At 36.2% G+C, this 25,348-nt stretch overlaps 1 pseudogene; it reads left to right on the top strand.

Moving 5' to 3' along the window:
* The first annotated feature begins 993 nt into the window (after nucleotides 1-993).
* On the top strand, nucleotides 994-1,608 carry LOC145671985 (uncharacterized; annotated as a pseudogene).
* Nucleotides 1,609-25,348: the final 23,740 nt, after the last annotated feature.

Genomic DNA, 25,348 nt, shown 5'->3' with positions numbered 1-25,348 from the left:
TGATAAACTAAATTCAAGTCTCTTGCTGCAACACATTGCGCATGAGCTCTAAAGCTCCAAGCAAAACTCTCAAACTTATCTGAAAAATATAGTTTTCAGAAATCAAAATAACTAAAACAATGTTATTTGACTTATGAAATAACGAAGTACCAGTACTTTATACTCGTAGTAATTGCGGTTATTAGCGTTGTTCCTGAATCCTCGTGTAGAACGCCGTTATAGAGCAGACGCACCCCCGTTGCCTCATGCGCATTGGTTCAACAGACACCTGTGCCCAATACAACACACCGGTACAGTATATGCTGCCTCCAAGTTTTGAACCAAGATTCTACAGACGAAGCCTGTTAAATGAGTTAAATGATAGACAGTGTTAGTAACAGATCTGCCAAAAGCAAAGGTTTAGAGTGACTACTTATGTAACTGTCGGACAAACACTCTTTCGTACGTATTCTTATTATCTCTACGAATTAGTATTAGTAGTTGTTGTTGTACTTCTTACTTTCTTTTTATTGGCTGTCTGAAATATTGTCGTTCATAAGAATATGACTGATTATACTCCAAACGAAATTGTTGACAGGCTACTTATTTTGGGTGAATGTCGCAAAAATTATCGTCAAGCTGCTGCTTTATATCAAACCCGTTATCCAGATCGACGGCCACCACACCATACAATGATCTGACATATTGAAGTAAGAGCCCGTGAGGGTCGCCTGATGCGTGTAAGGTCAGCTCGCAACTACGACGATGCTGCACGAATGATAACTATTTTAGCAGCAATTCACATCAATCCCTATATTAGTAGTAGGCAGATGGAGAGGGAAATAGGGATACCTAGAAGAACTGCGCTTAGGCTCTTGAAAAAGGTAAAATATCGTGCCTATCACATAACTCTAACTCAAGCCCTTACTGCAAACGACAAGTTACACCGTATGAAGTTTTCTCAGTGGGCACGGGAAACATTTAGAAATGTTCCTGGTTTTTTAAAGATATGTCATGTTTTCGGACGAAGCTACATTTCGCAGTACTGGTGAACTCAATAGGCATAACTGTCACTACTGGACAGATGTCAATACTCGTTGGCATAGGGCAGTAGCTGCTCAATACCGTTGGACTATTAATGTCTTGTGTGGCATTGTCAATTGATATCTAATTGGTCCACACTTCTTCGATCGAAACGTAACTGGTGATATTTTTCTGGACTTCCTCAGACACGATTTGCCATTTTTGCTTGAAGATGTGGACTTAGAGACACGACAAAGAATGTGGCTGCAGTTAGATAGAGCGCCACCCCATTGTGCGCGGAGAATGGTGCAGTATTTGAACACGCGTTTCAATGGGAAATGGATTGGGAGGAACGGACCAGTACTATGGCCTGCACGATCCCCAGATTTAACCTCACCAGACTTGAACTTTTGGGGAAATTTGAAGAACATTATCTATGAACGCCAACCAACAACCAGAGAAAATATAATAGAGCGAATTCGATTAGTTTGTGCACAAATCCCACGAAACGTTTTATTGAATACTGTAACACATTATCGCAGAAGGATTACTTTATGTAATCAAGCACATGGAGATGTCATTGAACACAATTTAGTTTGTGCATGAATGGTGTGTGGACTGACGAAGAAAACTACGCTGGACGTGAGAGGAAAGGGGATTCACGTGGAAAAAGCACCCCGGACGTGAGAGGCGTGGGAACTCACGAGGCGGGTCCCGAACTGATCACCCTTGCTACGTGACTCAAGCGCGAAGTTAAGCAATCTGCAGGTAGTGGTGCCCCTGGCCCCCTGGCATGGCGAACAGAGCTATATCCAACCACATACCGGTGAATATCTGCTACGCAGATAGGGTTATCCGCTACAGGGTAATCAAGAGGTGCTCCCAGCTTGGACCCAAAGTTAGTGTGTCACGACTTGGGGACTCTTGGTGAAATCAGGGGAGGAAGATCCCCTCAGAAGCTCCCCTCAGGGTCCAAATTAGATTTCCCGGTTTTTCCGTCACAGTGGTCAGTGCTCATACCTCCTCGTGGTTGGGACTGTCCACCATCCAAGGCAATAATTCCTTGTCGAACCCAGGGACCACCGTATGTTCAGTTAGGCTGATTCCACTGTGGTCTCGGGTGATGCTAAAGGTATAAGCTCCTTAGAGGGCTAAAAGAGCAATACATAGCCCATATACCTTTTCCTTGTATCCTATCCATTTGTCCTTACTTGTACCTTCCTGTAATCCTTTAACATTATATTCTCTCCATAATGAAATTGCCGAAGAACAGCAAAGTAGAGTGCGTGACCAGACTTCCCGTGTTTTGTGCTGGTCAAAATGTAGAATGCACAGTTGGTAATTCACACATACTTTGTTTTTAGTTCGTTAACGGGATCGATGATTACTTAGCGGACTCACGAGGTTGTTGACCCCTCTAACCGTATTCATACTATGAACATTTGGCGCTTTCTTAGACACAGTCACCATCTTGGCGATTATTTTGAAAACGGTGTTCCATGGCGAAAACATTCCTATGAAAGCCGTTTAATATTCAGCTTGTAACGAACGTGGAATTACTTGCCCAAATTTGCTATTTAAAATTTTCATTTTCGCCCCGGATACCCTTCAGACGGCTCCGGGAGTCACCCTGACAACACTTCTCGATGTGCCTTACGTCAGTTACCTACTCCAGTTTTTCTTCTGTTCATTTATCTCCAATCGCTTTCATACTACGGGTACTAAACCTGTTCTCTGACACGGATACTATGTTTCGGCGGCCTTTTGAGAACAGTGCCATTTCACCTCACTCCTGCAAGATGTTTGATTTTGCAAGATTTATCGAATTAGGTACCACTCGACTCATGTTAGTATTTGAAATTTTGAAGTTAGCCCCTAAGACCCCTTCAGGAAGGCCACTGGGATCACAGAGACCACACCATTCGATATGTTATATGATATTTACGTATTTCAATTTTGTTTCATTCATTTACCTTCAATGGTTTTCATACTACGGGAACTGGAGTTTCTGAACCATATCATGGCACCCATTTTGAAACTGATGCTCATATGGAACATCTTTTGGTACAGCGTTACTTAGTTTACCAAGACCTTTCGAACGAGGTATTACTCGACCCATGTTCCCATTTGAGATTTCAAAGTTACCCCCATTTACGGGTGGCGGGGAGGGGTACTTTTGGCGAAATTGGTTTACCCCTTTAGCAATATATAACGTGTACTTAAAACATCTCTTCTATGTTTTATTATTTTTCAGATATTTCCGCGGATTGATTAAAATGGCCCACCCTGTATATATATAAAATTAATATTTAAAAGAATGTGTGTTTGCCTGTCTGTAGGGGAGTCATGTCTCCATATAACTGGTGAAAACGGTGACTAATGTTCATTTTCTTTTTAGAAATGGGATTATATTATGCTACAGGATGTTCTACATATTTCCCTTGCATATCCAAACACAGTGCTAGATACTCTAACCAATTTTGGCGAGTGCGTGACAATGTTTCTTCTGTTACTTGCATGCAAATTTGTGTGATTCTTCTTTTAAGATAGTCAACGTTACGAATTTTCTTCTGGTACACAATCAATTTCAGGTGTTCCCAAAGATAAAAATCCATGGGAGTGAGATATGGTAGCCTAGGTGACCACTCCATCGGACTGCATCGACAATCCAATGCCCAGGTAGTGCTGGTCCAACCATTGGGACACTTCAATGTTGTAATGCGCTGGTGCCCTGTCTCGCTGGAAGAGTGCGGGGGAGGCGCCATTTTCGTCCAGGGTTCATGTGAAGATGTCATTTTTCAATATGTTGAGTTAACTCGTCGCCTTGAGGTTTCTTTCAATAAAAGGAAGACCGACAATCCCGTTACCTCAAATCCCGCCCCACACCATGAGTTTCTCTCCTTTACATTTTGCAGTCCGACTTCCAATGTGGATTGCTATCCGTTCAGTACCTGGCATTTTGCCTGTTCAATTCACTAGTGACACAAAAATTTGCCTGAAAAAAGGGGAGATGTCTATGTTTGGGCAAAATTCAGATTTTCGTGCCATCTTGTAGAGCACACTGAGTAGTTTCATTCAATATATCAGAAAGGGGAAAATGTTTACGGTTAGCCTGCTATAGCAGTTTACAAAAATCCTTGTAAATTGAAAGAAGGGGATATCGCTATCACTTAGTGGAAAAAGGGGGGAAGTCCACTTTTGGACAAAATTTAGATTTTCATGTCATGTTGTTCTTCACGGATATGTGTGCAATACTGGTGTATTCAGTGAATTATTATATACTGAATGAGTTAAAAATATATCACTTTTGCGCCAAAATCTGATTTTTAACTTTTTAATGTAGTCCAACTTGCTTAAGCATCTGTACCTTTTCGTAAGTAACGTCAGATAGTTGTTTATATTTGGTCTAGGAATTAATTCGTGCGGGTGGACAAGAGATGGCGCAACGAACGGAGCGTCCCACAGTTCCGTGTATCCACACATGTGTTGCAAACCCCTGTCATCGCGTATCTTTCGTAGTATAGGGCAGTGGATTAAAGCGTCAACAACACCAGTTTGTAGTTAAGTGAACATGGCGCAATTTGTGCCTGATAAAGTGTTTTTGCGGGGTGTCCTGCTGCATTACTTTAACATGCAGAAAAGTGCGACTGAAAGTCATCGTATTTTGGTGGAAGTGTATGGTGACCATGCTCTAGCTGAGCGAACGTGTCAGAAGTGGTTTGCACGGTTTAGAAGTGGTGATTTCGGCTTGGCAGACCAAGAGCGAGCTGGACAGCCAAAAAAATTTCAAGACGAAGAATTCACAGCATTGCTCGAGCAGGATTCGTGTCAAACGCAGGAACAACTTGCAGCAGCATTAGGCGTTGATCAAACAACAGTCTCCAAACGCTTGAAAGCCATGGGAATGATTCAAAAGATGTCACATTGGGTTGCACATGAATTGAAAGACAGAGACGTTGAAAGACGAAAAACCATTTGCGAATTGCTGCTTCAACGACAGAGCAGAAAGGGGTTTCTGCATCGAATTATTACGGGTGATGAGAAGTGGATCCATTACGAGAACCCTAAACGAAAAAAGGCCTGGGTGAAACCAGGTGAACCAGGTCCATCACAACCAAAACGAGATATTCACTGTGCAAAGGTTATGCTGTGCATATGGTGGGATATGAAAGGTGTGGTGTACCATGAGCTGCTGCAACCGGGTGAAACTATGAATGGAGAACGTTATCGACGACAATTAATGCGTTTGAAGCAAGCTCTGGCCAGAACACGACCAGAATGGGAGAACAGACATGATAAACTTATTGTTCAACATGATAACGCTCGCCCACATGTCGCAAAACCGGTCAAAACAAATTTAGAAAATGTCGGATGGGAAGTTTTACCCCACCCGCCGTATTCACCAGACGTTGCTCCTTCGGACTACTACTTGTTCGATTGCATGAACAACGATTTGATTGGACAGCGGTTTACTTCTTCAGAAGATATCGAAACATGGGTCTCTGACTGGATCGCTTCCAAGGATGAGGACTTCTTTCGCCACGGAATCCGTACATTGCCTGACAGATGGGCGAAAGTGGTGGCTAGCGATGGACAATATTTTTCTTAAGGTATTTATGTATTTTGTGTTTGTACTACAGCTTCAATGTGTGCGTACCAACCGCACGAATTAATTCCTAGACCAAATACAAAGTTGACTTATCAGATCAACGAAGTCAATTAACCTTTGTACCCCACTTGGTCTCCTTGCCCCACTGTCCTATAGTTGATAGTGATTTAAGGATAAAAATACATTTCCAAAATTTTCGTTGAACAATAAAGTACTAGGTTTAATCGGCTGAGAACAGTTTGAACAATATGCTATTATCAACACGATAATTATTGGTGTGATTTACAAAGTCTTTTCCTCTTTTTTAAATAGAAGTTCCCCATATCGGAATAAAAATGGCAGGATTTCCGAGCTTTGAAGGTCTTATGCAGTCCAGATGCCCAATCATTCTATATGGTAATGTCAAAGAAATAATTAGTGGAGTAAAGGAGAATAAAAACAACAAAGGAAGAAATCTATTTTTAATAATATTCTTTATAATATAGAAAAACAATCGACTCTTTTTCCCATTGTTTTGCCTTCCATTAGACCCATTTTTCCCCAGTATAAAGTAACCTTATGTGTTTTTTTTTTCGTATTCTTTTACTTACAATAACATATGTTGAGCATAAGATTTTGCAAGATAGTTTCCAATATAATATTAAACTTGTATACCAAATTTGAAGTATTTTCCACGATTAGTTCAGGAAATAAAATGTTTTGAACTTGATAAACCGTTTACTAAAACATTAGTAAAAATGGACCTCCCCTTCCCCCCCGGACTCTTATATATATATATATATATATATATATATATATATATATATATATATATATATATAGGGTGTTTCAAAACAACACCGACAACGTTTTGGAGATGATTCCTGTCACCAATATAAGACAAAAAGTATAAACCAACCTGGGTGCACAATTGCTTCCTTAGGCTGCCAAAAACATGAAAAAATGAACTTTAAAAGTCCATAGCTCCAAAACTATGGAACCTACCGTAGTCGGGTCAAGACTTCACTTAGGAACTAGTATGTGCTCTATCCAAATATCGATGTTTCAGAATCCTGCAGTAGTTCTGCAACAATTTTTATAGAGGTAATTGGTGAGTACTTCTCCCTATAGCCAAACTCCCTATACAAAAGTTGTTACGTGACTATCTTAGGATTCCGAAACATGTACTTTTGGATAGCGCACATACTAGTTCCTATGTGAAGTTTAGACCCGACTACGGTAGGCCCGATAGTTGGAGCTATGGACATTTAAAGTTCATTTTTTCATGTTTTCGGCAGCTCATAACTTCTAAAGGAAGCATTTGTGCACACAGGTTGGTCTATACTTTTTGTCTTATTTTGGTATCACCAATAACGTTGTCGGTGTTGTTTTGAAACACCCTATATATATATATATATATATATATATATATATATATATATATATATATATATATATATATATATATATATATATTGTGTCGCGATGTCGTGGGCATTGAGTAAAGTGTGATCTATAATGTAAAGATGGCGTAGTTACCCAACATCCTTAAATCAATGACATCTTTTGCGTAGATTATCCCCTGACAACTTTTGATTTAATATTAATATCTTACGATTATGTCCTATAGGCTAGAGGAAGGCTTTAAGCAGGCGCATCAATTTGCGTAACATTATCAGGCGCGTGAGAATAGCATACTCAAACGCATGTAAAGCACATTCGACTACATCAGCTCACTTGTCAAAGAGCAATGGACAAATACCTCGAGTGATGGTTGAAATTGTAAACAAAGAACATTGTCACATTGTATAGATTAACAGTGGAATACATTATACCCCAACGTGACTGCTTACGAGTTAGTGAAAGTGAATGAGTGTGAAATAATTCATGGATGAGAATGGGGGAGAAACGAGAGAATCTTGAAAAAAAAAAAAAAAAAAAAAACACAGACACGTTGCTGTCCATCACAAACTCACATGGCATAGGATCGAACTAGGAATCCTTCACATCAAGGATGAGCACTTTACTACTGAACCACTTTGCTCCCTCAATCTGATATTGAGTGCATCTGAAGGTTAGATGTTAATTAAATTTGATAAACAACTAAAGTGACCGTTTCGCAGCCCTAATGTTAAAAGAATTGTCTGGCTTAACTTCTGTGACTCATTCAAATAATCTCAGTATCAGTTACTACTCAAGACTCAACATTTCTGCAATAATAACATTATTTACTGTTGAATATGGACATTTATGTGAACGTGAATGATATGTATGCAGCAAACGCGTGGCTGCTTAGTTAGTATTCATAGTTCTTACTGAACTGGGTTTTTTGCCAATTTGCACAGATAGCATTTTTGTTACCTTGAATCATCTCGCACCTTCCCAAGTTCTCGTATACCATTTGGGGACATTGTGTTAGTTCATAGAACTTTCATACTTGACTTTGTCCTTGTCCAAAAGAAATGGTGGAAAGTTTCAGGCGAGAAAATGTTGATAGTAAAACTAAAAGAAAAGCGACCTTGGCTGTTTCAGTTTGAACCTTGTTTCCAGGTGGTGATCTCTGAAGTTCATTCGGTGTGCAGTTCTTGTCATATAAGGTGGGGACAATCTTCAAGCGACTTTTGCCAGTTCTCCTACACTACCGAATTCAAGAAACACGATTATCATGCATCATATTATAAAGGTCAATTTTTCAGCATGGATATTCACTGATACTGCTCCCATGTTGATGAAGTCATGATGAAGGAAAGTTAAAGAAAACATACAGTATATATAATATATAATATATAATATATAATATATATAATATATATATATATATATATATATATATATATATATATATATATATATATATATATATATATATATATATATATTCAAGGGCACCGATTTCTCTGTAAATTTGTGGGGGCCCATTCAGATGCAGAAGGTACATATATGAGGATTTTAAGACAAATCGCAATCAAATTATGCCAAATATTGTATATTCATAAATTCAATAGGGGGGCCCGGCCCCCCAAGATCGAAGCCCTTGTATATATTAAAGCAGTATATATATATAATTAAAGCAGTATATATTTAAACAGTGTGTTTTCAATGTTTTTTTATACTAGAATTTTCTTTGTTTAAAATTATAATTCTTGAACCAAACTCCGATTTTGAATTTTAAAAATAATATTCTTTAGATTCCACACTTTAGAAATCTGGAGCCTATTTCAAATATAAACTTTTGTTCTGTTTTTTAAAAGTTATGAAATTAGGAGTAATCGTGTTCTACAGTTTTATACCAACAAATTTGTAAAAATAAATAATGTAGTTCCAACTATACTAGTTGGGAGAAAGCTAAATGATCTTAAACCACAAATGATAGGCTACATAAAACAATATGATAACTTTGCTACTTTGGAAGTTTAACCCAAAGCAGATAAAAATGAAAAAAAAAAATAATCAAGAATTCAAACCTTTTGGTTTAATAGCTATAAGTCTATGACATAAGGATCCCAAATACTTATAGCCGCAGAAGGAAAAACTTCCTATTGAATCTTGTCCTATTCCAGGTCATTTCACTCTGGTCTCTGAATCCCGATGTAGGCATAAGAGTGTTTACTGAATTATTTAGAATATTTTCATAGAATTCCAAACAAACGATATTAACAAAACCTTTTTCTTTTTTAGTATAGGAAAATGAGGAATTGTGGACGCCTAAGCGTTTTTGTTTTAGTGAATGTGCACCTGTGTGGAATGGTTGGCATTGCTGAATTTATGATGGATATTTAACAGTGAATGCTTACAATAGAAATAATAAGTAATCGAAATTTTAGATGGGTAAAGCACTAGAGATCGTACCGTAGAAGTAAATGCGCCTGCGAGAAATAATAGTCCGGAGGATAACGGAAAAATCGTGCATTTTGAAATATGGTACAAATGTTCATTGTGATCGCTTGGTTATTTTAAGATATGGAGGCATTTTCAAAATCACGTTAATCCAAAATGGCGGTCAATTTTCAAAATGGCTAAACGTAATTACCATGAAAGAACACGAAAGTCAATACTAATACAGTGAAATTTATTATATGTGTTCTTTGTGTTCCACTTTGTAATTTTTACATGCAAAAGAATAATTAATTTCAAAGCTCCTTATAAAAAATTGTGGTAGATTTTCAAAATGGCGGATGGTAATTACAGGAAATAAACGGAAAATTTGATGTTGAAATTTAGATGAAGTATTCTGTGAATGCTGGTGGTCAGTATAAAGAATATCTTATTTCAAACCACAGCAATCTAAAATGGCGGATTGTAATTTGAAGAAACTAACGGAAATATTGCTCTTTTCGTTTCGAAACATGTTCTACACGTTTCATTTGCAATTTCCCAATATGAAATATTTGGAAATAACTTTCATGTCACCTCAATATCACCGTTAGTACTTTCGGAATATTTTTGTATTATCATTTAATATGCTGATCTTGTTTACGTATTAATGTTTGAGATTTTTGTAATATGAGTCATAGACTATCTCTTGTTCTTATCGTTGCAGGAAATGAGTTACTTCTTGAGAGAGTGTCTAGAGAAGTCATTTTGTGCTTGTATGAACTTAAGTTGTGAGTGACTAAAATAAAAATATATGTATTGGCAGTGTGTGAATCTTTGACAATGAAAAGAACATTCCAGTTAATAGATTAACCATACAATGAATCAAGTTGCGATACTGACTGGGACAAGTGCTTATTTTGCCAGAAGGAGACCATCGAACATTTAGTATGGTCTAGTAATCCTACTAATAAGAGAAAACTTTCCGTAACCGCTTACGACACTATTGCTGCAAATCTTCTAGAATTCCACAAAATTAAGTGCCTACCAGATAACCTAAAATTAACTCGGTTCGATGATGGTGACGGAATTAGAAAGATTTTTCAACGAAGAGGTGCAAAATATAAATGTTGTAGCCTACGGTACAACAAAACTGAACTTCTACGTGCTACTAAACGAGTACTTAACGAACGACAATCCTCTAGTGAGGAAGATTCCTCGTCTTCAAAACACTTCACAAGGAGCTATGTATCTACAAGTGACAAATCAAAATGTTTCTTCTGTAATGAACCGAAAACGAAGGAACACTCACTTACCAAGGCTGCAACAATAGTAATTGACAACAATGCTTGTCAGTGTGCTATCAATTTACAAGACCAGCTGCTGTTGTCGAAACTCAGCGAAGGTGACATGGTAGCTATTGATGCAGTATACCATAAGCCTTGTTAGGTCGCTCTGTACAACAGAAATAGACTCTACCTTCAGAAATCAGAAGAAAACGATGTTATTAACAAGTCAGCACACACACGTGCTTTTACAGAGTTAATTTCCTATATTGAATCGAATATTGATAACGAAGAAGTAACTTAGTGACAGTTTTTAAGCTAAGCCATCTCAAAAGCCTACTTTGCAAACGTTCATGACTATTAGGAGGTGAACCATTGGCTGTCTGTTCCATAAAACTTAAAGAGAAGATTCTAAATTATTTTCCAGAGCTTGAGGCTCATTCAGAAGGCCGTGATATTCTACTGATTGCACAGAAAGATGTGGGACCCTCTTTAAGAGCAGCTTGTGCTATTGACGCTGAATTTGAAGCAGTGACTCTGTCTCGAGCGGCTAATATTATAAGAGACATTTTCAAGTTCTGCGATGTATCATTCGAAGGGTCATTTGAAACGGGTTGTCAGGAAAACTCAGTACCTGCTTCTCTAATGACTTTGATTGGGCTGATTTTGGTTGGTACAGATATAAGAAATGAGACTAATTACAAATCACAGAAGTGTTTATCGATTTCTCACTTGCTTTTGTTCAACTTTGAATCTGACCGTCGCCAAGGGAGTACTGATACAGCGGATTCATCAGTAGTTAAACATTTAAACAAACGCGAAACTCCTCTTCCACTGTTTTTGGGCTCATATCCACAGTAAAACCCGATCAAAAGAGTTGGTGGATACTGTGTATAGGCTTGGTCTCTCAGTATCATATGATCGTGTTCTGAGCTTGTCAGGTGATTTGGGGAACGTAAATATAAAACATTTTCACGATATGGGAGCTGTGTGACCTCCGCAACTAAAAATCGGCGTTTTTACATCAGCTGTAGATAATTTAGACCATAATCCAACATCAACATCGGCACTGGGATCATTTCACGGTACACCCATTCCACTATTTCAGCATCCGGATAATTGTGAACGAGACGAAAACAAGAATTAAACAAAACGCTGTTTAACAGAGCAGAAAAGCTTCATAACCTACCTACGAGTTACACTGAGGTCCCGGCGTTGTCCACCGCTGGAAAAGAAGTAAACGTTCCTGAATATTTAGGAGACGCAAAATGTAATACGTTCTTAAGTAATACAAACCTTATAGCTGACGAACAACAATGGTGTGAAGAAGTTTGTGAGTTACTTGGCAGAGACTCAAGCTCAAATACGAATGTCGACGTGCACTGCACTTGGGCAGCATTTCATTCAAGAAGATATAAAGCTAATGGAAACAGTGAACAAGTAACTTCTTTAACAGCATTACTTCCTTTGTTTCCCGACGCTTCGAAGTCTGTCGCCATGATTAGGCATTCAATGAACGTAGTGAAGAAAGCAGTGGAAGTAATAAACCATGGACAAGTACCTGTTATGCTTGTGACCAACCTCTGTACAAAATCATCAAGGAAGTCCAATGGTTATGGCCTGAAGAATTCGGAGAAGACCAGTTTGTTGTAATGCTCCGTGGATTACATATCAAACTGACACTTCTAAAATGTCTTGGTGACATTTTGGGCATCAGTGGATTGACTTCAGTGATAGAACAGACCAAAGTGGCTGCTAGTGGCACTGCTCAGTCTTTTCTGAAAGCTGTTCATGTTAAGAAGACTTTGCGAGCACATCAAATTACTGTATGTAGCTTGTTCTATCTCAGACAACAAGCATTCCATGAATATTGCAGCAACAATGAAGGGGAGATACTAAATGAACATGAATGGCAAAAATGCATGGAAAACAAGAGTCCACAATTTCACTACTGGCAACTAATACTAAACATCCAATTAAGCGTACTTTCATGGGACAGAGCAATTCACAATGAAAATCTTCCGAGTTATGTTGAAACCCTTTCTAATGTTTTGTGGCTGTTTTTTACGCTTGATCATGTCCATCATGCACGTGCTGTAGCAGTTCACTTACAGGATATGTCAACACTGTCTCAGAAGCATCCTGACGTCTTCCAGGAATTCCGCAAAGGGAAATTCACTATGCAGAAAACTGGTCGTCAATTTTCTCAAATGCCGTTGGACGAAGCTCATGAGCAGAATAACACCTTCGTAAAAGGATCAGGGGGAGCCATAGGTCTAACTGAAAACCCATCAGCGTTTACTAAAATATACAAACAAACGTAATGTTTCGAGGCAGTTTGATATATCTTGACCCAGTAAGTACAATAATATAACAATTTCAATTCGTCCAAATGTAACACCCGTTACGATGGAATGACCGTTGGCCTAATTCTCTCAATGATGTGAGTTCTGCCCGAAGGTAGGTGTTTAACCCGAAGGTCCCAAGGCAAGGTAAACCCATGGTAGTTTGCCATTGCCTTCCATGGGATTATGATGACTTACTAAGGACGGGATCTACAGCTTAACTTCGAATCCGAACCACTTGTGTCCCCACCAGGAATCGAACCCGGAACCATCGATTACTAAAGATCTAATGAGGGCGTGATTGTCAAGCTGAGATTGGCTGATGTCCATTGGTAGACGTCACTGTGAGATACCAATAATTGTTGCTGATAACTGATAAGAAAATTGATTGTTTACATTATTCACCATCAGTAATGGTTTAATAGCATCTATATTAATAATATAATAAGCTGTCTTTTTGTCTGTCTGTAGCGGTTTTCAACTCGAGAACCATAATAGTTAAAAGCTCTCAGAGAAATGATCCAAATGACCTGTTCCAGGTCCCACCTGAGCTAAGATATGGAGGTGCAAAGTCCCCATAAAAGAACATGGGGGCATTCGAAAAATAATCGAAAACAACCAATATTTAGGGATGCGTTCGAGTCGAGTCGAGACAGAATTTTCCTGACAAAATTCGAGTCGAGACACAGCTCTTCCAATAGAAAAATATATATTTTTCGAGTCGAGACATCACTTTTGCAGCACATTTTCGAGACGAGACAGTCTCAAATCTTGTCTCGTGCGCATCCCTACCAATATTAGAGTTGAGTTGATTTTGAGTTTAACGTCGCTTTCAGCAGCGAGGCTATATGAGACTGGGCTACTGATTAACGTGGAACCCGAACCATATGAGCTACCGCCGGGAATCGAATCCGGGTCTCCCACGCCAAATGCGCGAACCCTAACCGCTTAACCACGAAAGAGCTCCCGACCAATATTAGAGTTGAATTCATAGTTTTGGGGTCGCTGAGATGAATAGTGAACTTTTTAATTCGACTCAATTTCAAGGTCATGCTCCACTCCCCAGAGAGAGGGCGAGATCTTAAAAGTAATCGAATACTATAGATTTTAGCGTTGAATTCAAGTTTCCGAGGTCGCTGAGTTTTTAACGGTGTAGTTTTCATGATGTTCATCCTCATCCTCTTGGGGTGGGAGACCATGACTTTTTCAAAATAATCAAATTATCTAATTAGTAACTACTGAATTAGAGCGAATTAAACACATTAACATATTGTCTCATACTTGCGCGAGACTCTGCGGGTTGCTAGTCTTAAATATTACTTTATTGTGAATCAAAAAAAAAAAAAAAAAAAAAAAAAATTGCCGCTCTGTGCTCGAACACAGAATAGCACTTACCTAAATGCGGGCCTGCGCCTGGGTGCTATAGAGCCATTGCTGAATTTATAACGGAGATATCATTACTCGAGTTTCCAAGAATGAGATGCTTACAACAATGGAAATAATGAAGTAATAAAAAATTTCAGACAGGTAATACACTAGAGATTGTAGTAGTGTATACGTCTTTGTGATATGGCAGCCATCGCTTAATTTATGATGGAGATATCGTGGCTTGCGTTTTCAACGATGAATGCTTATAACAATGGGAATATTCATTTAATCAAATTTTTACATGAATAATGCAATTGACGGTGTAGAGATACGCTTAATCTGCTGCGTTTGGTTTTATTACGGCTCTGAATTAAGTAATTATTTAGGCTCCTAATATAATTTTATTAAGTGACGGTTGCACCATCTGATGACTCACCTTCGAACTACGTGCAGGTGGGGAAGAACCTTAACATTATCTCTATGTACTCCCATGCGCAAAAAATATTGCGCGTATACTGTAACTCACAATTTTTCGCAATTATTCCATTTTCCATATGTTTATTGGTAAAATTCAGTTATTACTACGTGGAGATAATAGAAAGCAATCCATCTAAGGAGATATTTCCAAAAAATATAATAAAATAATAAAAATATAAGCAAAAAACAAAATTATGTTCGGTTTTGTGTATACTGGCAATAATGTTTTCGAGGGAATTTTTGGAGTAGCACAGCACGATTGCAGAGGGAATAACAATATTAGTAGGAGAACAGCTGAATCAAGGAACTGGAAATTGGAACAAAATATTGCATTTATTGGCTTAAATCTAGGGTGTAAATTGTCTGCCAAATATAAATTAGCTTCTGTAAGCAAGATGTTATACGGAAAATATAAACAAAGAGAAAAACTGTTGTCTTAAGTTTGGAAGTGACATGCTCTATAGCCATGAACATTTATTTCTTAAGAAAAAGATAGGCAACAAAAGAAAATCTGTGTGGGCAAGTGGGTAGAGTAACGGACTAGTAATTCTTATACTGTTTTGACACCAGATCGAATCCCATTCGGTCCTGTTCAATTTTTTTTCTTTACAAAACATTGTAGAAAGTGTATAATTTTTATGTTAATAAAACTGAAACAATACAATTAGGAAATAACTTTTTGTTTCCTCTGATGACGTATTTATTTAGAATTAGTGTACTATTAGTAATACCGATTGCTTTCAGTTTATGGTGTTGTATAGCTTCCTTTATCATCCTCTTTTCTTGAAAAAAAAAAGTCTCCAATAAAGTATGAAAAATATATATAGTCAGAAACAGACATCTTAGTATCAAACATGATTTATCGTGATGAAATAAACAAGTTTCCCGTTATTAAAAAATAAAACTATAGAAAATCATTGAATTTGGTCTTAAGGTTTTTATTATGCTATATATATTCTTTATAAGACTATACTTTATAAGGCAAGATGAGCGATCATACCCTCAAATTTAGCTAGTGAGTGAAAGATGTTTTCGGCACAAATATTTTACAGGTTTAGGTGCATGAAACACCAATACGCCATGGTCTTGACCTTCGTTTATTTCACATTATTATCCGACATATCATAGCAGGTAAAAAGCAGCATCAATCGGCAAGAAGAACTGCAAGTTGTGCTCTTACTCTGTTTCTGATGCTCCGGACTCGATCGCCTAGCACGCTCGTCTATACCTTAACTCATATGTCTATCATTCAGTGCAGGCACATATCCAGCTTTTCTTTTCGGAGGGGACCCGACACGAATCCTCGTAAGCACGTAATTCTAATGTTTCAAAAATATCAATAATAATAATAATAATAATAATAATAATAATAATAATAATAATAATAATAATAATAATAATAATAATAATAATAATAATAATGCAACAGTTCTGTATTTCTCTTAAACGTTTCTTACTTGTCATTTATGAACCGGTCAAACTTAATTCTAACTCACACGAAATCAAAAAATATTTTCTAGAGACATGTAAGGAAAACTGTCTGCTACGTATATCACATAACAAAAATAGCAATTTCAATGAGTGTATCGTTCTAATACAGTAATGTTATAAACAGACCGGAAACGAAATTGTAATCCCATTTAAAAGTGTTCTTTAATTCCACCTGGTATCAATGGCATTACGGTATATTCTTACAAGTAACACTTCCCAAGTGTAACACTCCGATTTTGATAAAATTTGACAGGCAGATACTACACATAAAATAAAGGAATACATGTTTTTTATTTTCTGCGGAAAAACTGTTTTACGGGGGCAAAAGCACTCACCCAAAATTTTGAAAGTTGACGCCCGAAAGACAAAAACAAGTGGACCAAAGTGTACGAAATTGTGCACAGATATGGCAGACGTAAAATGAAGGAATACGTGTTTTGTATTTTCCTGGAAAAAAACGGTTAGGTGGGACGCAGACCCCTCCAAACCTTTGATCATGAAATATCAAAAGTGCTAGTAACAATATGTCTGATGTGTGTAAAGGACGAAGAATTCCGATGACACTTTGTGTATGGACAATACGCAAAAACTAAACGAATGCCTGTTTTAGGGGACAAAATCCCCCATCCAAAATGATGAAAGTTGACGCCCGAAAGGCAAGAAGAAGTGAACCGAAATAAATGAAATTGTGCACAGATATTGTAGACGAAAAATGAGGGAATATGTGTTCCGTATTTTCCTGAAAAAAAAAAAAAAAAAAAAACATTTCGGTGGGACACAGACCCCTCCAAAACTTTGATCGTGAAATATCAAAAGTGCTAATAACAGTATGTCAGAAGTGCTTAAAGGACATGAAGAATTGGAACGACACATTCTGTAGGGACAATACGCAAAAAAAAAAAAGGTTTATTTTCTGCGAAAAATTGGTTTTAGGGGGCAGAATTCCCCACCCAAAATTTTGAAATCGTGCACAGATATTCTAGACGTAAATTGAGGTAATTGTGTTTCGTATTTTCCTGAAAAATAGCGATTGAGTGGGGCACGGACCTTCTAAGCTGTTGATTAGGAAATATCAAAAGTGCAAATAAGTATGTATACGTCAGAAGTTCCTAAAGAGTATGGAGAATTGCAACGAAACTTCGTATATGGACAATTTGCAAAACAATAAATGAAATGCATTTTAATTTGTATGAAAAAACAGTGTTGGGGCCTAGAGCCCCTCCAAAAAAAAAAAAGTTAATATTACCGTAAAAGTGCAGGAAGGAGTGGACCGAAGCAAATGAAATTGTGTGTAGATATTGTATAGACTGTATGTAAAATAAGGACTTTCGTGTTTTAAAGATGTCCCTATCAATTTTGGCACATCAACAGCAAACAGGAAATTAATCGGCACGTGTTTTTGTTTATGTGAAAAAACATTGTAAGGGTTAAAGTTGCCTCGTGAAATACTACAAAATACGCTATACTGTTTGTGCTTGATGTTGATCTGCCAAATTTGAAGAAATCTGATGGAGACACTTGTGAAACACGAGAGGCTTTATTTTTCATATCCAATATCTACAGACAATTTCATTCGCTTCGGTCCAATCCTTCCGACACTCAACACCTCGGTCCACTCAAAAGGTTTTTTTTCTCTTTTCAGGAAAATACGAAGCACGTATTTCCTCATCTTACCTCTACAACATTTGTGAACAATTTCATTCAGTTCGGTACATTTTTTTCTTGCCTTTCTTGCGTCAAATTTCAAAATTCATGCGGGGGACCTTTTGTCCTCTAAAACCATTTTTTCGCAGGAAATAAAAAAGCCGAATTTGTTTATTTTTTGCTTATTGTCCTAACACAAAGTTTTGTTCCAATTCTTCATGTAAATTTAGGCACTTCTGACATACTGTTATTAGCACTTTTGATATTTCATGATCAAAGGTTTGGAGGGATCTGTGCCCACCTAACCGTTTTTTCCAGGAAAATACAAAACACGTATTCTTTAATTTTATGTCCGCAATATCTGTTCACAATTTCGCTCACTTTGGTCCACTTGTTTTTGCCTTTCGAGCGTCAACTTTCAAATTTTGGGTGAGGGCTTTCGCCCCCTAAAACCGTTTTTCAGCAAAAAAAATAAAAAAAGCACTTATTTGTTTATTTTATGTATAGTATCTACCTGCCAAATTTTATCAAAATCGGAGTGTTACACTTGGGAAGTGTTACTTGTTAGAATTATAACAACAACGCATTGTCCACAGTTTGGACACTGACTCAAAGTAATCTGACATAAATAAATAAAAAAAAAAAAAAAAAAACTCAAAAGGGAAAAAGTAGGTTTATTAAAAAGTACTTGAGGTTTGGTAAGGGACAGCTTCCAGGACCTCACGCTGGATACGTCACTGAGTCAATGCATTACATTTGTTTCTTGCAATGATGATAATTAGATGCGTAATGTGTAAAATTATATCATAGTTTGACTTTTTATAGGTCTTTCCTTAACAAATCCATATAATCCGGCGTTCTGCCTGCCTGTTTTATGTCGGATAAGCTAAACTCTACTGTATTTTCAGATAGCATATACACAGGAGCTAGAAGTCTGCACGGGTCGGAATTTTTAGAACGGACCCGGCCCGTCCCCTTTAATTTATAATCTATAGGCATTAGCGGATTAAGGGCGGAGCCAATGGAGCCCAGGGCCCCCAGCTCAGGGGGCCCTTTAAAATCCCTCTGTTTAATACTTACGCTCGCGGTATCGCTAGATTTAAGTCTTTGCATCAGCAGCATTTACCTGTTAATAATGAATGCAATTATTTAATTGTTAATAATGAATGTAACTAAACTAATTATTGTAAACTTGAAGCACATTCAAATATTACAGCATAGTTCTCGGTAGTTCCATAAGTAATTTCAGAGACCACGGTGTTTCAGTGGTAGAGCGTTCACCTTTGGTGCATGGAGTCCTTGGTTCGATCTATGCTCGCGCCAAGTGAACCTTGTGCTGGACAAACACTGTGTGTGTGGGTTTTCTCGAGGTTCTCCCGTTTTATCCCACTTTTTTCATTCCACCATTTCATTCATTTCTTATCATCACTGTCTCCTTTAGCCTATCCGGCATAATCGTGGGACGTAAAACTTAAAAATTTCATTTCAAATCATTTCAATCAAAAAACAGTTGCAGGAAGTATGTAATTTCGAATAAAAAAAACTACTATATACAATTCTGAGTATATTATTCTTGTATGAAATTCTCGCGAACCTTATTTCTAAATTGAAGGGTAAGAAGACTAAATTCATTCTCTTATTATTATAGATCCATTTCAATTGAAGCAGTTGGAATAGTTGAAAAAAAAAAAAAAAAACATTCCCTATATTCCAGTGTGTCACAATCGTTATAACGCGCCACACTGGTGTGTCCAGCAAAGTGAACAGTGTGACGCAAACTTTTTCCTATTATTTGCAAGAATATTTGTCGAGTTCCTGTTATTTATTATTATTATTATTATTATTATTATTATTATTATTATTATTATTATTATTATTATTATTATTATTATTATTATTATTATTATTATTATTAACGATTTTTCCATGGATCAGCTGTCTGTATACGGTTAAGCAACCACAAGTATCACATTGAAGAAATGAGTGTAATTATTTACTTTAATAGTAATACAAAAGTCAATTTGCTTGTATATTCTACCGGTAATAACTGCATCCGTCTAGAAAGCTAGGACTAACAACAAAGGGATACCAAGTTGTGACCACACACCGCCCCAAATCGTGGGTGCCACAAGTTCTCTTCTACGCGTTAGAACAATAAGGGCTGTAGCGTTCAGGGAGAGAGAAAAACAACTTAATTCCATTGCAGTTATATGCTTATTAAATGTTAACTTATATTTATAAATTATGTAAGTGATCGTATCGTTTTCTGTTTATTATTATTATTATTATTATTATTATTATTATTATTATATTATTATTATTATTATTATTATTATTATTATTATCATTATTATTCAACATGGCGCCGGCTGAAGATCCATGTGCATTATGCAGGAAGCCAATATTTGGCAAACAGTTGATTTTATCTTGTTGTGTGTGCAAAAATCGATTTCATGTTAAAAATTGTTTGAAATTTGGACGTGTTGAGTATGAAATATACATGGCAAAAGGTGTTTCAACATATAAATGCCATGATTGCATCAAGAAGAGGGACGACAACACAGTAGTGACCCCAACTATTGTGAAGACAACGAAAGTATCTGAAGTTTTAAACAATGATAACTCATTAATAGAGTCGTGTAGTGAAGAAGAATTTGAAAATAACTCAATTAGCGACTACAAAACAGAAAATGAAAATGTGAACTGCGGCAAATGTTGTAGTGTTGTGTCCGTATGTTTGAAAGAAGTGCTGGCAGCTTTACAAACTGTGAGTGATAATTATGAAACCCTTAAGGCTGAAGTCATTTCTCTCAAGCAAGAAAATGTGAAGTTAGTTCAGTTGTTAGAAAAATCCAACACAGTAACAAACGCAACGTATGCTGAAATTGTAAACAAACCGCCTCAGGATACAACTCAGGTGCAAGGACAACAACCCCAAAGCAATAGCAATGGTATACAGGTTAGCAGTGCCAAGGTCAGTTCCCCGAGGCAAGACACAGACACCGAGTGGCAAGTTGTGCAAAAAGCAGGAGTTAATAGAAGAAAGCATTTGGTTTCTGATAACACGAAGGCACGTGAGCCTGTCAAAACTAGATCAACATTGGTGCAAGGAAAAAAGGTGAGTGATAAGCTAAAAGTAAACAAAAAAGCACAAACAAAAGCAGTTTTTGTTACAAGACTCGATCCGACCGTTACATGTGAAGAATTATCGAATTTTGTTAAAGACAGTGCTGATATAGACGTACAAAAATGTGTAAAATTAAAAACAAAATACAACAGCTACTCTTCCTTTTATGTTTCCGTCTTGTCAAATAATTTTGATGATATTTTGAATGCTAATGTATGGCCGGAAGGAGTACTTTTTACTGAATTCTATGGAAGACTCAGAGATAATATTGTGTGTGTAAATACTGTTTAAACTAAATAGAAACATAATGAGCAATCAATTAGATAAGTCAATTATATTGTTTTATCAAAATGTAAATGGTTTAAATAGTAAAGAATCAGACTTTATTGACGAAGTTAATTGCACTGATTATGACTTAATATGCATATCTGAGAGTTGGTTTAAACATGACAAAGTTCATTTTGAACAGCTTACTGAGCAATATAACGTTATACGTAAAGACAGAAACCTTCAACTGACAAATAAAAGTACAGGTGGAGGTTGTATTATGTTTGTAAATAAAAGATTAATGTATGACGTATTACAGGTACCGTTTCCGAACCTAGATGTGATTATTATAAAGTTATATATACCCAATAATCCCCCAATATTAATAGGTTTGCACTATCTTCCACCTAATTTGCCACCCAAAGAATTTGTAAATTATTGTGATTGGCTGAATAAGTTATTAATTGAAAAAAGTTTGAAAATGTTGCTTCTTGGGGATTTCAATTCTGCAGGTATTGATTGGCATAATGGAATCGTAAAAACTAAGCATTCTTATTTAAAAACAAAAGCTGAGAAGATGTTAGAGTTAGCGTCTATATTTAGCTTAAAGCAGTATAATCAACCATACGACTCTCAGTTGCCATATAATATATTGGATCTCGTTCTAACTGATATTACTGAATGCTCAATATGGTTTGATGTGAGTCCATTAGTCAAGGTAGATAGGTTTCACCCACCTTTCGTATTCGAATGGCAGGTTGACGAAAAGTTAAATTTCTTAAATGCAGATACAGCTCAAGCTCAAGGTGAGTTATATGACTATGCAAGAGCAGACTTTTATCAATTATACGAGGACATTAAAAATGAGATGAAAGTAGATAGGTTTTCAGGAAATGTAAATAACAGTACGGTATTATTGCAAGATTGTTTGGAAAATATATTGAAAGCAAATGTACCGAGAAAGCATATTATACAAAAGAAGAAATACAAAGCTCCTTGGATTACTAAAGAGTTAAAAGCATTAATTAATAAAAAAACAAAATATTTTGTAAAATTTAAGAAAACTGGTAATTTAGTCATTTATGAAAAATTTTCGGTTTTAAGAAAAAATGTTAAAAGAATGTACAATAAACTTAAAAAATGTTATTTTGAGCAGTTGGAGAATAGTATTTGTACCAACAAAATGTATTTTTGGAATAGCTTTAAAAAGTCTCAAGACAAAAGTGTACCAAATAGAATTTTGTTCAATGGTACCACCATTACAGGGACAAAGCAAATTGCTGAAGTTTTTAAAGATGTATTTTACAATAATTTTAATTTAAAAGTTAATACCCTAGACTGTGCTGTAGTTAGTAATCTGAACAGCAATAATGTAACGATTCCAGTAATATGTGAAAATGATGTTACTGAAGTAATAGGTAAACTTCGGCCATTAGCATCTTCAGGACCTGGGAGCTTTCCAAATTATATACTTAAAGCATGTTCGAAAGAAATAGCTCCAGTCTTGTCAAAAATATACAATACCTCATTAAGAACAGGGTCATTTCCATCTAAATGGAAACATGTACATGTGGTACCGGTTTACAAGAATAATGACAAGTTAAATCCGAACAACTACAGGCCGATAACCTTATTGAACATATTTTCTAAAATTCTTGAAACCATCATTCACAAACACTTGTTTTTTAATGTAAAAAATATATTGCAAAAATCACAGCATGGCTTTTATAAAGGGAAATCAGTTGTAACCAATCTTTGTGAAATAACGGATTTTATCTACTATGCAATGAAAAGTAGATCACAAACTAATGTCATATACATTGACATGAGTAAAGCTTTTGATTCTGTTGACCATAGATTACTATTAAAAAAACTGTCAAATACAGGTGTAACACCCTTGTACCTAAAATTTTTTGAAAGCTATTTGACTGGTAGAACATACCAAATTAAAATAGGAAATGTCATGTCAGATTCAGCCAGCATTAGTAACGGTGTTCCTCAAGGTTCTCCTCTGGGCCCATTACTTTTCTCTATTTTTATTAATGACTTACCAACAGTCTTAAATCATTCAAATGTTTTACTTTATGCTGATGACATTAAGCTTTTTAGTGTAGTAAATAATATTGAGGACAACGATAGGCTACAAGATGACTTAAACAGAATCATTATGTGGTGCAAGGATAACGGTATGAATATCAATTGTCTGAAAACTAAGTGCATGACCTACAGTAACAAATCGCAATACTATGTAAGTCAATACGAAATACAAGGTACTGTAATACAGAAAGTAGACACAATAAAGGATTTAGGTGTAACATTTGACAGGTCACTACGCTTTGGTGATCATATACAAAATGTATGTAATGAAGCAAGAAAAATAATCGGTTACCTGTTTAATCAATGGCCTGCTTTCTGTCAATCAAATACATATGTACTCTTATATAAATTACTGGTAAGGTCGAAACTAGAATATGCATCAGTGACTTGGAACAGCATAACAAAAACTCTCGTAAACAAACTCGAGATGGTGCAAAAATGTTTTCTTAGAATACTTTGTTTTAAGTCAGGACTTGACTATTATTCTAGCACGTATGAATATTGGATAACGTATTTTAATTTGGAACGACTGGCTGACAGGAGAAAATTGATTGAATCTGTATTTGTAGAAAAGTTACTTGACAACCAATATACCTCAGACTATATTTTTAAAAATGTTGATTTTAAAGTTCCATCATATGGTACAAGGGCACAAATTTTATTGCAACCGCATAATAGAAAACATATTTTAATCTGTAGGATTTTAGAAAGCTATAATGAATGCATATCTTAAAATATGACTTTATTTTAGAATTTTAAATATAACTTAGTAGTTTTTATTTTTATTTTTATTTTTTTTTTACTTTTAATTTTTGACACTTCTTTGTTTTAATGATTGACGTACACTACACTGTCAATGTTTTTATTATTAATAATTTATGATATAGATGTAAACATAATTTTATTACTAGTACTATATATTCATTGCTAAAATAATGTAGAATAAGACAAAGTGCTGTATTTTTGCTGTATTTTAGCTGTTCTCAGCACGTAAAATAAAGTTTATTATTATTATTATTATTATTATTATTATTATTATTAATAATAATAATAATAATAATAATAATAATAATAATAATAATAATTCTTATTATTATACATTTCTTAATACGTTGATTGCCATGTGTATGGAATTCCATACACACGGCTGTCCTGTACAGTAGAGCGTGATTATTTTCCATACGCAAACAATGTAGATATTCCAAGTTTGTTGTGTTCGTTCTATAGGTGTGTATGTAATTAGATACATATGGCGTAGAAATCAAAATTTAATGTCCATGCCACGTATATGAAAAACCATACACAAAGACATTTATGAATAAAGACATTGAGTTTGAGTTTAACGTCTCGTTCAGCAACGAAGCTATATGAGACGTCGGCCTACTGATTAACGTGGACTCCGAACCACGTGAGCTCTCGCCGGGAATCGAAGCCGGGTCTTCCACGCCAAAGGCGCGTACGCTAACCACTAAGGAGCTTATGAACAGAGACATTTATGAGCTAAAACAAAGGCGAAAACAAAGATGTGTGATGTGATTTTGAGTTTATCGTCCCTTTCAGCAGCGAGGCTATATGAGACGTGGACCTACTGATTAACGTGAAATCCGAACCACATGAGCTCCCGCCGGACGAAAACAAAGACCTTTGGAATTGACAATTGTTTGGACATTCCAGTCGAACCTACCTAATATTAACAACGTTTCTACGATAATTTCGTAACATTGTATTATTTCTTTTGTTGATTAGCTTGGTTAGGCTTATTTAAACACTTTCTTCTTTGCACCGACGTGTCACATCTCTTGGATGAAGATACACTAGCTCTCACTGGAAATCTAATCCAGAA

This window comes from Thermobia domestica, chromosome 15 (assembly GCF_964235325.1).
Source record: "Thermobia domestica chromosome 15, izTheDome1.hap1.1, whole genome shotgun sequence".
In the NCBI taxonomy this organism is placed as follows: domain Eukaryota; kingdom Metazoa; phylum Arthropoda; class Insecta; order Zygentoma; family Lepismatidae; genus Thermobia; species Thermobia domestica.
The sequence above is the reverse complement of the archived record's forward strand: the minus strand, read 5'-3'. Positions and strand labels throughout refer to the sequence as shown.